Below are 12,100 nucleotides of genomic sequence, written 5' to 3'. Positions count from 1 at the left end.
ACAGTTTATGTGCCAGGCCTACAGCAGGTGTAAGAAAAACACAGACTGACTTTCACCTGGTGCAAACCTATACAGGGTGTTAAGATCTATCTTGAATGTTGTCAATGGAGGAAAGACAGCTTTTATTTCTCAGACTTTTCCATCCGCATGCACCATTTTCAAAGTAAGTACTATGAATTCTCAGAGCCTGGAACAACTGGGAACCCTTAAATAAACTGGAACTGCTACTTGGGGTATGATTGCACATCTGCTTTTACAGTGCTTCGGGTTGCTGTTTTTATTTTGGGTGCTAATGAAGATGTCTGATTAAAGAAATGGAGACAAAGAAATACTAACAAAATGCACTTTACAAAAACTGAGACTAAAGGACAGAGAAAGGATCCAAGGAAAAGTGAAGCCTGTCTGTGAAATGCAGCCAGTCCCCACTTAAAAAAAAAAATCCCATTCAGAACCCTCTTTTCAGCTTGCAAAAAAGTTAATAAAGCAGCAGGGATTTCCTGTCTGTTACCAGATTTAATCTGGTACAATGACTTTTGAAGAAAGCTATTGAAAAGTTCCATTCTAGTTTGCTGTGAAAATGAAACTGCTTGGTTCACTGGGCAGGGGTGGAATCAGTTCTAGATCTGTCAGACCTCCTACCTGTGTAATTTCTAACAATTGGCTTGCTTACCACTGAAAGTAAATAAAAGAAGAATTTCATTAGCATTACCATTGTAATGGTAGTAACTCTGTAGAAAAGAGTATTAATATATGTAGGAGTAAACTAATATATAAAGGTATGTTTTTAAGAATGACACTCCATGCTTTTCAAACATAAGCATTTTTCCCTATGGTTTCATCTGTTTCTGAATTGTGCAAGGTCAGGCATTACACCCAAACATGAGGGGAACTCCCTCCCCTTCTATACACACCCATCATTACTAAATATTACCAGTAAGATCTTTACTCATGCCTTCCCCAAAAATTCTCAGGAAGGCTAAAATGAAGTTTAGAATGTCTACTGTAGAAACAGCTTGAGAAAGTTACGTGACACTTAAATACAGTGTAAAACAGATTGTGTACTTCTTGTCTGCTTTATTTTATGAGGCATAAATGCAATCTTATAATTCAAATGTAAACAAAATAGTTAAACTGTTAAAATGTCATAACAATGAAACACCCATTAGTATTCTTGGCAGTGCATCCTTTGCCATCATTAATGTTTTCTTCAGTAATGCAGCTTCTGGAAGGAGGTTGCCTTCAGTGGTGTCCTTGAATAAAGAGGTACATGGAATTTACCCCCCTCTGATCTGGCCAACAGAGAATTTTTTCGCTTTTAATATGCAAAAGGGATGAAGTTTTTTCCATCTTTCAATCAGCTTCCCTTTGCATTGCCTTCAAGATGCTGCTGGGGAGAACAAGCTGGCCTCTGGCTATTTTTAGCAGAAGGAAAGACCTTACTGCTACTCTAAGTTGCTTTGGAGGAGATGAATATCTACCAGAGCCTAGAAGTACTGAAAATTCTCTGGTCCTGAACAGAGGAACACAGCAGCACTTTCTAAGACATCTTCTTAGCTATCTGAGACAGCATTTGTACGCGTAGATGGTGTCACACAAAAATACTTGTCAGGACCTGAAAACAGTATGCAAGCTACATACACATAGCACTGGACATCCTAGTCTGTCTTTCAGTAGGGATACTACCTCAACAGTAACACCACACCATTTTCAGCTCTAACACTGGTGTGACTGTTGCTAGCTGAAGGCTATCCTTCGCCACAGCTTGCTCTGCAGTATTTTTTTGCCTTACTTGACATGTTATCGTCTCTTGCATAGCGCAGCACTGAGCTCAATAGCTGGCTGACAAATAAGACCCAGGCGAGGACAAGGTCTGTTAGCGGGACCCTTCCAGCAAATCACCCTCACATCAACGCAGCTCGAGCTTCCAGAAAGCATTCTGGACCACACGACATAAGCTCAGCAAGTCCGTAAGTTAGACCAGCAAGAACTCCCTCAGGGTGGTACCTTTACAAAACGTTAGTTTAACATTTCCTAGCACAGAAGCGTCACTAATTACGTTACTGGTCAAGCCTATTAATCGGTGGCACTTCCCAGCACAGGCCTCACGCCGCATCTCCAAGAGTAAGAGCTTTACGCTAGTAAAACACATAAGGCCCGTACCACCCCACCACGACCCTCCCCCCAGCCCTCCCGGATGACACATGAGGCGACGGCTGCGGGGCCGAGGCCGGCGCCGCGACCAGCCCTTCCCACCCGGCAACGGCTTCCCCTTGGCGGCATCTACGGCTTCCCGCCCGCGGACCTCCTTCCCCTCTGAGAGGCGGCGAACGGCCCGCCCAGCGCCCAAGCCAGCCGCCGCGGCCACCACGGCTCCTCGAGCTGTTCCGGCGGGCTGTTCCGGGGGAGGCCGCCGCCGGTGCCGGTGCCGGAGGCGGGCGGCAGGGCCCTGCGCTGCGCCGGGGAACGGCTGCCGGTGGCGGCGCGCATGCGCACTGCGCAGCGGCGTGGGCGGCTGCGCGTCGGCGGGGAGCGCCGCGTCCAATCAGCGGGCGGGGTGTGTGCGCGGGGGGGAGGGGGCGGGGGGCAGGGGCGGCGGGCGGGTAATGTTGTTGGGAGTCACCTGACCGCTGGCGCCGCAGTCGGGCCGCAGCCTGTGCCAGGAGCGGCCGAGCTCGGGGCAGCGGGACGAGGAGGGGGGGCCGGGCCGGGCGGGGACGGAGCTGCCCTCCGGCCGAGTGGCCTGCGGCGGCAGGCATTGAGGTGAGCCGAGCCGAGCCGAGCCTGAACCGGCCGCCGTTGGGAGCGGGCGGGCGCGCGCGTCCCTCCCTCCCTCCGTCCGGTGCCCGTTGGGCTGAAGGGGTGGGGGAGGTGGGGGGCGACGGCAGCACCATTCGGGCCGCGGTGGGGGGGGTGGCGGAGGCTGAGGCGCGTTCGCAGGGGCGGTGTTAGTCAGCCGGTCCCCTCCTTCCCCCCCCCACTGCGGCCGGCGTAGTGGCCCGTTCCGCCGCGGCGGCGGGGACAGGCGCTGCCGGTCCCCGGGCGAGGGCTGCGAGGGTGGCGGGGGGTCCCGCGGGGGAGCTGCCGCGGTCGCGGGGGGCCGCCAGGCCGGCGCAGGGCGGTGGCGCCCTGCCAGCGCTGGGCACCGGGCGGCGGCCGGCTCCCCCGCCTCGCTGCCGTGCTTCAGGTATTCCCTCCCCCCCCCCCCCCCGCCCTTCCCCTGAGGCCTGCGCCCAGCGGCGCCGCGGGGCCGGGCAGTCAGTCGTTACTCAGCGTCTGCTCCCCGGTATCCGCGGGTGCCCGTGTTCCCGCGAACTCCGGTGACACAGGCGTGACTCTCCCACGCCGCGGTCCCTGGCCCTGTGCGAAAGGGGCAGCTCAGCCCTGCTGGAAATCCGGCGGTAACCCCGCTGCGCTGGGGTGGAACGTGCGACTGGTGCCTTCGGTGTTTGTTACCCTTCGTGGGAGCTGGGGAAGGTCTATTTTAGACCGTAAACAACGAGATCCAGATCCTGTCTGTCCTGTTCTGTACAGTGAGATACTCGGCATGCTTTCGGGCATGCTGAAAATGTAGTAATTCTGAAAGAATCGTCACCTGCTCTTCTGTCAAACTGTGTTTACTTTCTTCATGGTAGTATGGCAATATAACAGTACTCCCAGATTCCTGTATAACTGGCCCCCCTAAATATTTGTTAAATTAAAAAAGGAAAAAGCAAACGTTCTAGCAGTAAAGGTAGAGTGAAGATAACTGTATGTACAGTTTCATCATGCGGTAACTTTTGACAGACACATTAATTTGAGGCACTTCAGGAAGGCACTTTCAGTGTGTGAAAAACATTTGACTGTAGTAATGGAATAATTGCAATCCAGGAACACTGTAAATTAAGGTTACAGTCTGAGTACTCTGTTACTAGAGTCAGTTCTTTAATCTTAAATATTATGCCACACTGAAGAGAAAACGAGTATATTCCTGTCAAACATGGTTCAAAACCAAATTGAAGCAACTAAGATATTCTAAATCTAATTTCGTGGTTTATGAGTTTAATTTTAAAGGTGACTTAAATGGCATAATTACTCTTGGACGCCCTAACACATGTGAGTAAGTCTGAGTGTATGCTAGCAAGTAGTGAGGCCCAAAAGTGGCAGATTTGCAGGGAGGAACGGTTGTCGCTGAAAACAGAATATCCATGTTGTATGCTTTTAAGATGGGCTTCCTTCAGGCTAACTTTACTGAATCCCTTAGTATTCAGACTTCTTTAGATTACTTCCAGAGTAGATTTGCCAGTTTAATTCAGTCTAAAAAAGAACCTGCTCTTGTTGCCTGGGTCCATCTTGTGACATGAACAGAAGCACAATGAGTGGGATGTTTGGGAAGTTTGCTTCGCTAGCGCACTCCTGATTCTAACCAAAATGCTAAAGTGGAGGTTTAACTTGCATCTACTCTATTTTTCAGTGTTTTATACTCAAAAATGTGCAAGATCTTGGTGTCCTAAATATTTGCTTTTAATAGGTTCTAAAGTCCTTATGCTAAGGATATTTTGAACAGTAATAGATTTATGTTAATACAAGTATTGTCTAGTATTAAAACCCATACTCTTTACCTGATCATTTGGATCAGCTGGCACTCCCATTGGGCATTGAATAGACATGTCTTTGCACATGAGTTGTATGAGTCCCAAAGAACTTTGCCCTATGGTTTAGGGAAGCATAGCTCAACAAGTCTCCTTGTCATGTCATTTCCTCCCCCCCCCCCCCGCTTCCCAGTTTTATAAGATGAGAAGAGGTGTTCATGTAAATTCCTTATAGATTTCCTTTTAATCATAGACCTGTCTTTCTCCCTGCACTGGGTATGCTGGTGTGACAGGGAGGAGTGGTGGGTCAGTCAAAGGATTCATGTTTGTGTCTTGAGTGCTGGCATTTTAGTTGTCTCTTAGAATTCGACCACTGAAAGTTTCATGGGGGAGGTTTTAGGGGTAGAAAAAACCTTTGTGATATTTATAGCTTAAATCCTGTTTATATGCAATCCTTAGTTAAACCATAGGTAACATATTAGTTGATGCAGATGTGGGTAGGAACAAAACCATAAGTGAGCAAAAAATAACTGCTGAAACAGTGATTAAGTTCTATGAATTCAGCCTAGTATGACCACAGTGGGGATAATGTATGATGACCCACCTGCAGCTTTCCTTGCCCCCTGCCTCCAGTTCAGAGGTTAGCAGTATGGAGAGGAAAAAAAAAGTAATAGAAAAGCTCACTTTGCTGTAACAAATCAGGCTGTATCACAAAAGTAATTCAATCTCCAGCAGTATGCTGTATTTTTCAGTTAAGGCCCTTTTCAGGGTGGAAGGAAGTTTTGTTCCTATTAAGTAATATGAAGGGAAACCTTAGTATTTTGTACAAATATGAGTTAGCAGGTCAGAGTAAGGCTTGACTAGCCAGTCAGCTACTGAAGCTTTAGAAAGGAGGGGGAAGTGCTCCATGAAGGGCAAATCGACTTTAGAAGCATTGATGAAATACAAATAAATTGAGTTTAATCATTAGACATACATTGGAGAGTGGAAGAGGTAGCCTAGGGCATCAGTCACTCAAAATACTTTTAAATGAGAGCCTGCATCTTAAAGAATATTCAGTTAATCTTCAGAATCATGTTGAGATAATTTGTTTGTGAATGATTTCATTTGAACTGTCAAGATAATGTTTGTAGGTGTTTGTTTGGATTCCAGTCTTGGCTCCGTTGACTAATACTTTGATAAATAAATAGATAGTGTTTACTATCCCTGTTTACATTTCTTTTGAGATCAGTATTTTGTATGGTGCCTTCCCAAAAATACTTATTTACAGCTCAGCTCATAAGGCCATGTCTTTTAACATTGTATGTCAGATAGCAAATGGTCTACAGTTTCCTGATGGGAAAACTGAAACACAGCTTTATGTGATTTGGTAGAGGTCTTTACTAGAATTACCATTCAAATCTGGTCTTCTGCATCTTTGTTTCCTTATTATATAAATATTGCCAGTTCTGATGAACCTATGCTTTTCTGTTTTCATAGAAATGTCTGAAGTTCTTTCTGATTTATGTCTAAAATATTCGTAGAATTTTGTTTCAGTTTCACATACTGTGAAGAACAGTTGTGGAAACAAATCGGAGTTAAAAAGGTAATACCAGAGACAAGATTATGAATATAATTTCCAGAAAGTATTTCCTTTGACTTGCCAATATATTTGCTTCCCTATTCTTTCAGGTTGTTTCTTGTGTCCTTCTAAGTTAGGGTAGGACATATTAGAACCACAGATGGTTAATCTAGTATTCATTATAAATATTTTGACATATGTACTTGTGAATGGATTCTGACAGTCATTAAAACAAAATTCATGTGGTTTGTTTAACTGTGGCATGGAGAAGAATATGTAGCTATAAATGCAAAGGTATTTGTCCTTTAAGTAAAGGCAAGAGTTGACAGTAGATGTTAGTTGTGCATGTTTTATGTTATGCCAGTTTACCCCTTATCCTAAGTGAATATTTTGTTATCTAATCTAGTTCTTATTTAAAAAAAAAAAATCAAATCAGTTTCTACTAGTATTTTTGGGGGTGTTGTGTTTGTGGGGGGGGGGGTTTGGTGTTTTGGTTTTGTGGGTTTTTTTTAGGTGAACTATGCCTTTAGGAAGTCCGTGCATTGTTGTTATCTTCCCAGAGTAACTCTGAATACCAGCAGAATTGAAGGATTGTGAGTGATGGGATTTTGCTGCAAAGGAGTCTCTGAAACCCCTTAAGTCCTGTTTCATTTTTTTAGCAGTGAAACAAACCAAATCCCACAAAGTTATTTTTATCCCTGCTCCAAAAATTAAACAATTAGTGTTGTGTAAAATAATGGCAAACTGCAAAGTAGTAGTATTTTTTTCTGGCTTTGATATGGACTGGGGGAAACTACTCAAACCTCTGCTCTGTGGAAAATTTCTGTGATTACATGGTATCAATCCTTTGCTTTTTTCTTTGAAATCCCAGCTTCTGGAGTCCTGTGACTACTATGAATCTCAGGTTCCATCCCCACCATCCCCACACCCCAAGTTCTCATATAGCTTGCAAATACTAAAAAAGTGAATATTCAGGCTTAAAACCTGGAAAACAAATTAAGACTCTCAGCGCAGACTTAAAACTTGCCAGACTTCCCGTGATTCTTTTTAATTCTCACTTGTGACTTGACAAGAGTCCAAATGCTGTGGTAAGAATTATGTTGCAGAAATACAACCTAGTAATGTTTAAAAAGCTCATGTATGTAATTAAGCTGTGAACAGTATCATGCAGGCATTTAGACTAGTAAATAATATAATTTACAGTTTTAATTATGAATGTGCTAGTCATCTGAAGATGAGACCTACCTTTTTTTAGAGGAGAAAGCATTGCTCTTACGGAGCAAAGCTTGCTTTTTGCTTTTTTTAAATCACTTTTTTCTTTTAGAGTCTTCTTGAACTAAAGATGGAGAAGCAATAAACATGAACACTAAAATGCTTGTTCATTCCTTGTCAGCATAACATGAATCAGCAGCTATTAACTGCTGTAGGCATTCATCTGTAACGTAACTTTATTTCCTTAAAAGGAGAGGTAGCTGGGGGCAAGGACATAGATATAAAACTTTAGAAAAAAGCCTTTGCAGTGTATTTTGAATAAACTGTTTTGTATACAGACTGTTTTGTTTTAGCAGTAGTAAATGACAGTTGTCCCTTTGTACTTTATGTCTGTGAATGACAGAATTTTTTTATAGGATAAAGTAAATGTCCACCCTAAGGGAACTGATGAAGATAAGTGACCTGCTGGAAGTTGCTCAGTAGATCAACGTAGGAGTCAGGAAGGGTACCCAGAGTTTGTTTTCTCCAGGCTATTTTTGGGGGGGTCTACAATGCCTTTTTTGCAACTGTTCAGGAATTTAAAGTGTTCTGAGAGTATAGATATGTTACAAGCATGGTGACAGCCTAGCAGACCTTTATTGTCTGCTAGGTGATAAATTAATCTTACTAGTTTTATCATGATGGTGATCACAACTGAAATTGCATCTGGATGTCCAAGTTCAGCCAGCTCAGGTAGCAGTGACAGTGAAGGTGTCCCTCCCGCCTGGGTTCTGCAGCTACTGAAGGGGAGCTTCACTCTGTGCTTTCTCTTATTTCAAGAGTACTTGTACTTTGCCCATGTACAAGTGAGAGTTACTGTGATTACCACAGAGGATTGATACCCAGTATGGTATTAGCAGATGGTTGTTCACTAAGTAAGTAAAGACTAAGGAACAGGGTTTTGTTTACTTTTTTAGTAAATTGGGTAACTTTTGGGCTGGATCATTTACAGGAAATTTGTGGTAGCTGAAGGTCAGACAAAAAACCCTGTATGTGTAGACTGAGTTGATTGTGATGGTAGAGCCACATAATTGATATCTGAGTCTGGGGATAAAAGATTTGCTCTTCTTTTTAGGAATATGTGAAATGGATTTATTGACTGATGGAAAATAAGTAAGAGGCTGTTGGTCTTGAAAAGAAAGCACTGACTTGATAGGATGTAACTCCTGTAGCTCAGGTATTTTTGTTTGGCTCTTGCTAGTACCATTGCTGTATTAGTAGAGCTTAAGACAGAAGAACCACAGGTCATTTTGTGCTGGTTTGTTGCCCTACTTGCTATTAAGTGTATTACAGGTGATGGTAACAAAGTACAGTCATGTGTTTTATTTGACGGTGAGTCTTTCACAGGCAATCATTACATTTGGATGCCAGACTTGATTGAATCCGAATGCCTGTAGATTCCCATTGTATCTTGGGTGACCATTAGATATGGATTTTCTTTGCCAGGTCCTTAGATTTGGCAAATCAGCTATGTGTTTCCTGAAAGTGCAAGCCTTCAAAGTAGTAAAGGCATGACCATTATTGATTTACATGGATTTCTGTGCTCTGATTTAGTATTTTTAAGGACACTTGAAACAGTCAAACTCGGAATGTTCAAAAAGTGTTTTGGTAAACGTGTACACAAATCATAGGTGTATCATAATGTAAATAGAAGCAGAAATGACAGTGATTTGCACTCTGAAACCCGTATCTCAGTTTTAAGGGCCATTTTAGTATTCTTTGGCTTAAAGAGTCTCAGAGCCTATGGAGCTCATTGTTGTGACTCATTCGTTCTTTCTAGTTGTGAATTTTCTTGTAACGCCACCAGCAGAGCTTTCCAGCGTCAGCTGGTCCAGTGTTCAAAACAGTCTCTTTAGCTGTAAAGCATACCCCTTTGTGTGTTGAAATCTCACCCTTTTCATTTTTTGTGGTGTTTGAGTATAAACTAAAGGACACTGAATTTACTTCTATGTTAGCCATCTTATTGTTGTTCTGTGGTAAAGTTCCTGGCAGCTGTCATAGGCAGACAGAGACACCTCCAGCTGTTATTTTTGTCGTCTTTGTTCAGAAAGAATGATGCAAGTATGCAATAAACCAGCTATAAGTGTGCAGAACTGGTGTTATCTAACTGTTTTTCTAAGTTACTGAAAAACTTAGTTGTAAACTATATGGCATTTGGGGGAATTTTCTAACATTGATGTAAAATGCAAGATACTCTGTTTAAATCTTCATTTAAAGCCTAAAGAAGTTCTTACTATTAATTCACTGCATTGAATAATAATGTTTTATTTATTTAGTCAGTTTGGTTGATTTTTATGATCCTGTATATTTGGCATTCATTATTAATAAAGTATTTTGGACAGAGCATTTGTGTTTTAGAGATCCTCTACAGAAAAGCTGGAATTCTTTGGTAGTTATTCAGTGGGCATCTGGATAAGTGGCAGTGATTTGGGATAATTGCTGCTGAAGTTAATATTTGCAGGGAGCTGATGGGTGGTACAGTTGCTTTATTGTTCTAAGGTTTTGAATGTTGTCTTAGCATCTGCATCTTATTGCTATTGCTTCTGGTTAGCCATATAACTTTCCCCTTTGAATGGGATTTATGTTTGTTATCAGTTTTTTGAAACCACAAAGGACTTCATCATTATGGCAAATTGTGAAGTTTGGGCTCAATAACACTAAAAAAGGCAAATGCTCTTATTGAGTGTTCTATGTCAGTATACATATACTGTGTGTTTTGCTGCCCTTTGCATAATGGGGAAAATTACTCCTCAGCATTAAATACTTGAGAAAGTGGTATGTGTCAGATCCTGACTTTTAGGACTGGTTTGCTAGGAAGACCTATTGTAAAAGGCATTTACTGGTTTTATTGTTATTATTTTAATGTATATGTGTGTGTATATATTATATAAAAATTACATATTACTTATGTAAATACAGAAATAATGTATTATATATTATTCAAAACTATATATCTTCTTTGCAAAATGCAATACAAAACTCTTTCCAGGAATGTGTAATTGTCTGAATTTTCAGAGATATACTTAAACATCAAGAAGTTCTTTTGCTCTGTCATAAATGTGTGGAGGTAAGCTGGTTTCTGTGCATGCTTTTATCAGCTTCAGTGACAACTTGATGCTTTATATCTTCCTTCACCTCTCGTATAACACTTTTCTTGACCACAGGATGTTGAGTGCAGACTTTACATGTTGCGGTGATGCTGCTGAGCATGAAAGTTAATCTACCTTGTGCCAGATTTGTATGTGTGTGGATGAGAAATTCATCACACTATTATGAATTTTATCCTGGTAGTATGTTCCTACTCTTACGCTATCTATTCCAAGGTAATATTATCTATTGTCCTTCCATAACTTAGCAACAACAGTTCCTTATAGCTTTACCTGATCTTAGTCATAATGATTATAATCTTTGGAATATATACCTTTTTTTTTTTTTTTTTTTTTTTTTTAGAAAAGTATCAAATGGGGAGACTTTATGGTTTACCTAAAGGTCTGCACCAAGTGACTCTTTAAAACAGAGATTGTGGGGGAAGGAAGTAGACGATCATTTAACTACTTTTATTATTCAGTCAGCTAGGAGTTAGGGGGGTAGTTGCTACCAATTGTAAGCAACCAGATGAGCAAACCTGCAGTCTAATTTTAAAGTACCTTACACTTACTATACTTCGCAATTACCTCCCTGTTAATAATATAAGGTAATGAATAACTTCAAATGCATGAGAAGAATGAGCCTTGGATGAGATCTGTATTTGCCAATGAGTCTTGATAAGCATCTTGCTCTGATCTCTACACTGTGTACTTAAACAAATGTATATTCCTTTTTTAAATGTTGTTGCAGTGCTAATTTTCATTAAGATAATAGGTATTTTATATGTTCTTAGAAAATAAATATAGACATCTAGTCAATTAAAAGTAGAGATGTCTAAATTTACTGAAGATACGGTAATTTTGCAGGTAACTGTTAAGCATAGTTTTCCTATTGAATTGTATGCTAGTAGGGAGAAAAAACAAAAGGAGTTACTTCACTTTGATAAAGCAGAATAAAGTTTTATAGCCACTATTTAGGAGAAAATATTTTTACCCTTAGGCAAAACATTTTTTTAATCTCGAAATCACTGTCCAATAAAGAATGGAAACTTCATAGTAGCATGCTTGTTTGTTTTCAGAGTAGAACTTCATTCATTCAGCTGCAAATGTTCCTCTGTGTAGTTTTTGTAGTAGCTTGTGTCTTTATATACATTCTCTCCTTTTTTTTTTTCCTCCTCTCAAGACTATGAGGTTATTGGGTGTGCAGAGTTTCAGGTGAGAGGAATTTGAGGAATGCTCTTGTACTGACAGCACGAGTTTTCTTCCACTAACTGAGGATTTGTAGTTAGTGAGCTTTCAAGTTGTTTCTTCTTTAATCCTTTCAACCTGCATTGTAAGGACTATTTTAAGTTTTGGAAGATCTTTTTGGACTCTCCTTATTTTTGATAACTGCTGTATCAAATATCTTAATATTCTCACACATTTTTGTTTCTTAGTATCTTTTGCATTCAGTCACATGGTTGGTTGTTGACACTGAATTAGTGAACAGTGATTTAAATATACAGTCATCTGCTGACTTTTGGAATACTTTTACAAGTTATCTGTGCCTGCTTTTAGTTTTCCTTACTTAAATGTTAATTTTGAAATAAAAATAGCATGGTAGAATAGGAGTTTTAGTCTGGTTTCCAAGGAAA

At 41.3% G+C, this 12,100-nt stretch overlaps 2 protein-coding genes across 4 annotated transcripts in view; one reads left to right on the top strand and one right to left on the bottom strand.

The window, feature by feature from the left end:
- The window catches only part of CCT8 (chaperonin containing TCP1 subunit 8), a 336,809-nt gene that overhangs the window by 83,584 nt on the left and 241,125 nt on the right, over nucleotides 1-12,100 (bottom strand). The window lies entirely within an intron of this gene.
- BACH1 (BTB domain and CNC homolog 1) overlaps nucleotides 2,615-12,100 on the top strand; it is a 31,128-nt gene continuing 21,642 nt past the window's right edge. For both annotated transcript variants that reach the window (XM_069785262.1, XM_069785263.1), the window contains exon 1: nucleotides 2,615-2,760. The gene's annotated coding sequence lies outside the window, so the exon portion shown is untranslated. The remainder of the gene's footprint in view (nucleotides 2,761-12,100) is intronic.

Source organism: Haliaeetus albicilla, chromosome 6 (assembly GCF_947461875.1).
Source record: "Haliaeetus albicilla chromosome 6, bHalAlb1.1, whole genome shotgun sequence".
NCBI lineage: Eukaryota > Metazoa > Chordata > Aves > Accipitriformes > Accipitridae > Haliaeetus > Haliaeetus albicilla.
This window is presented reverse-complemented; position numbering and strand designations above follow the sequence as displayed.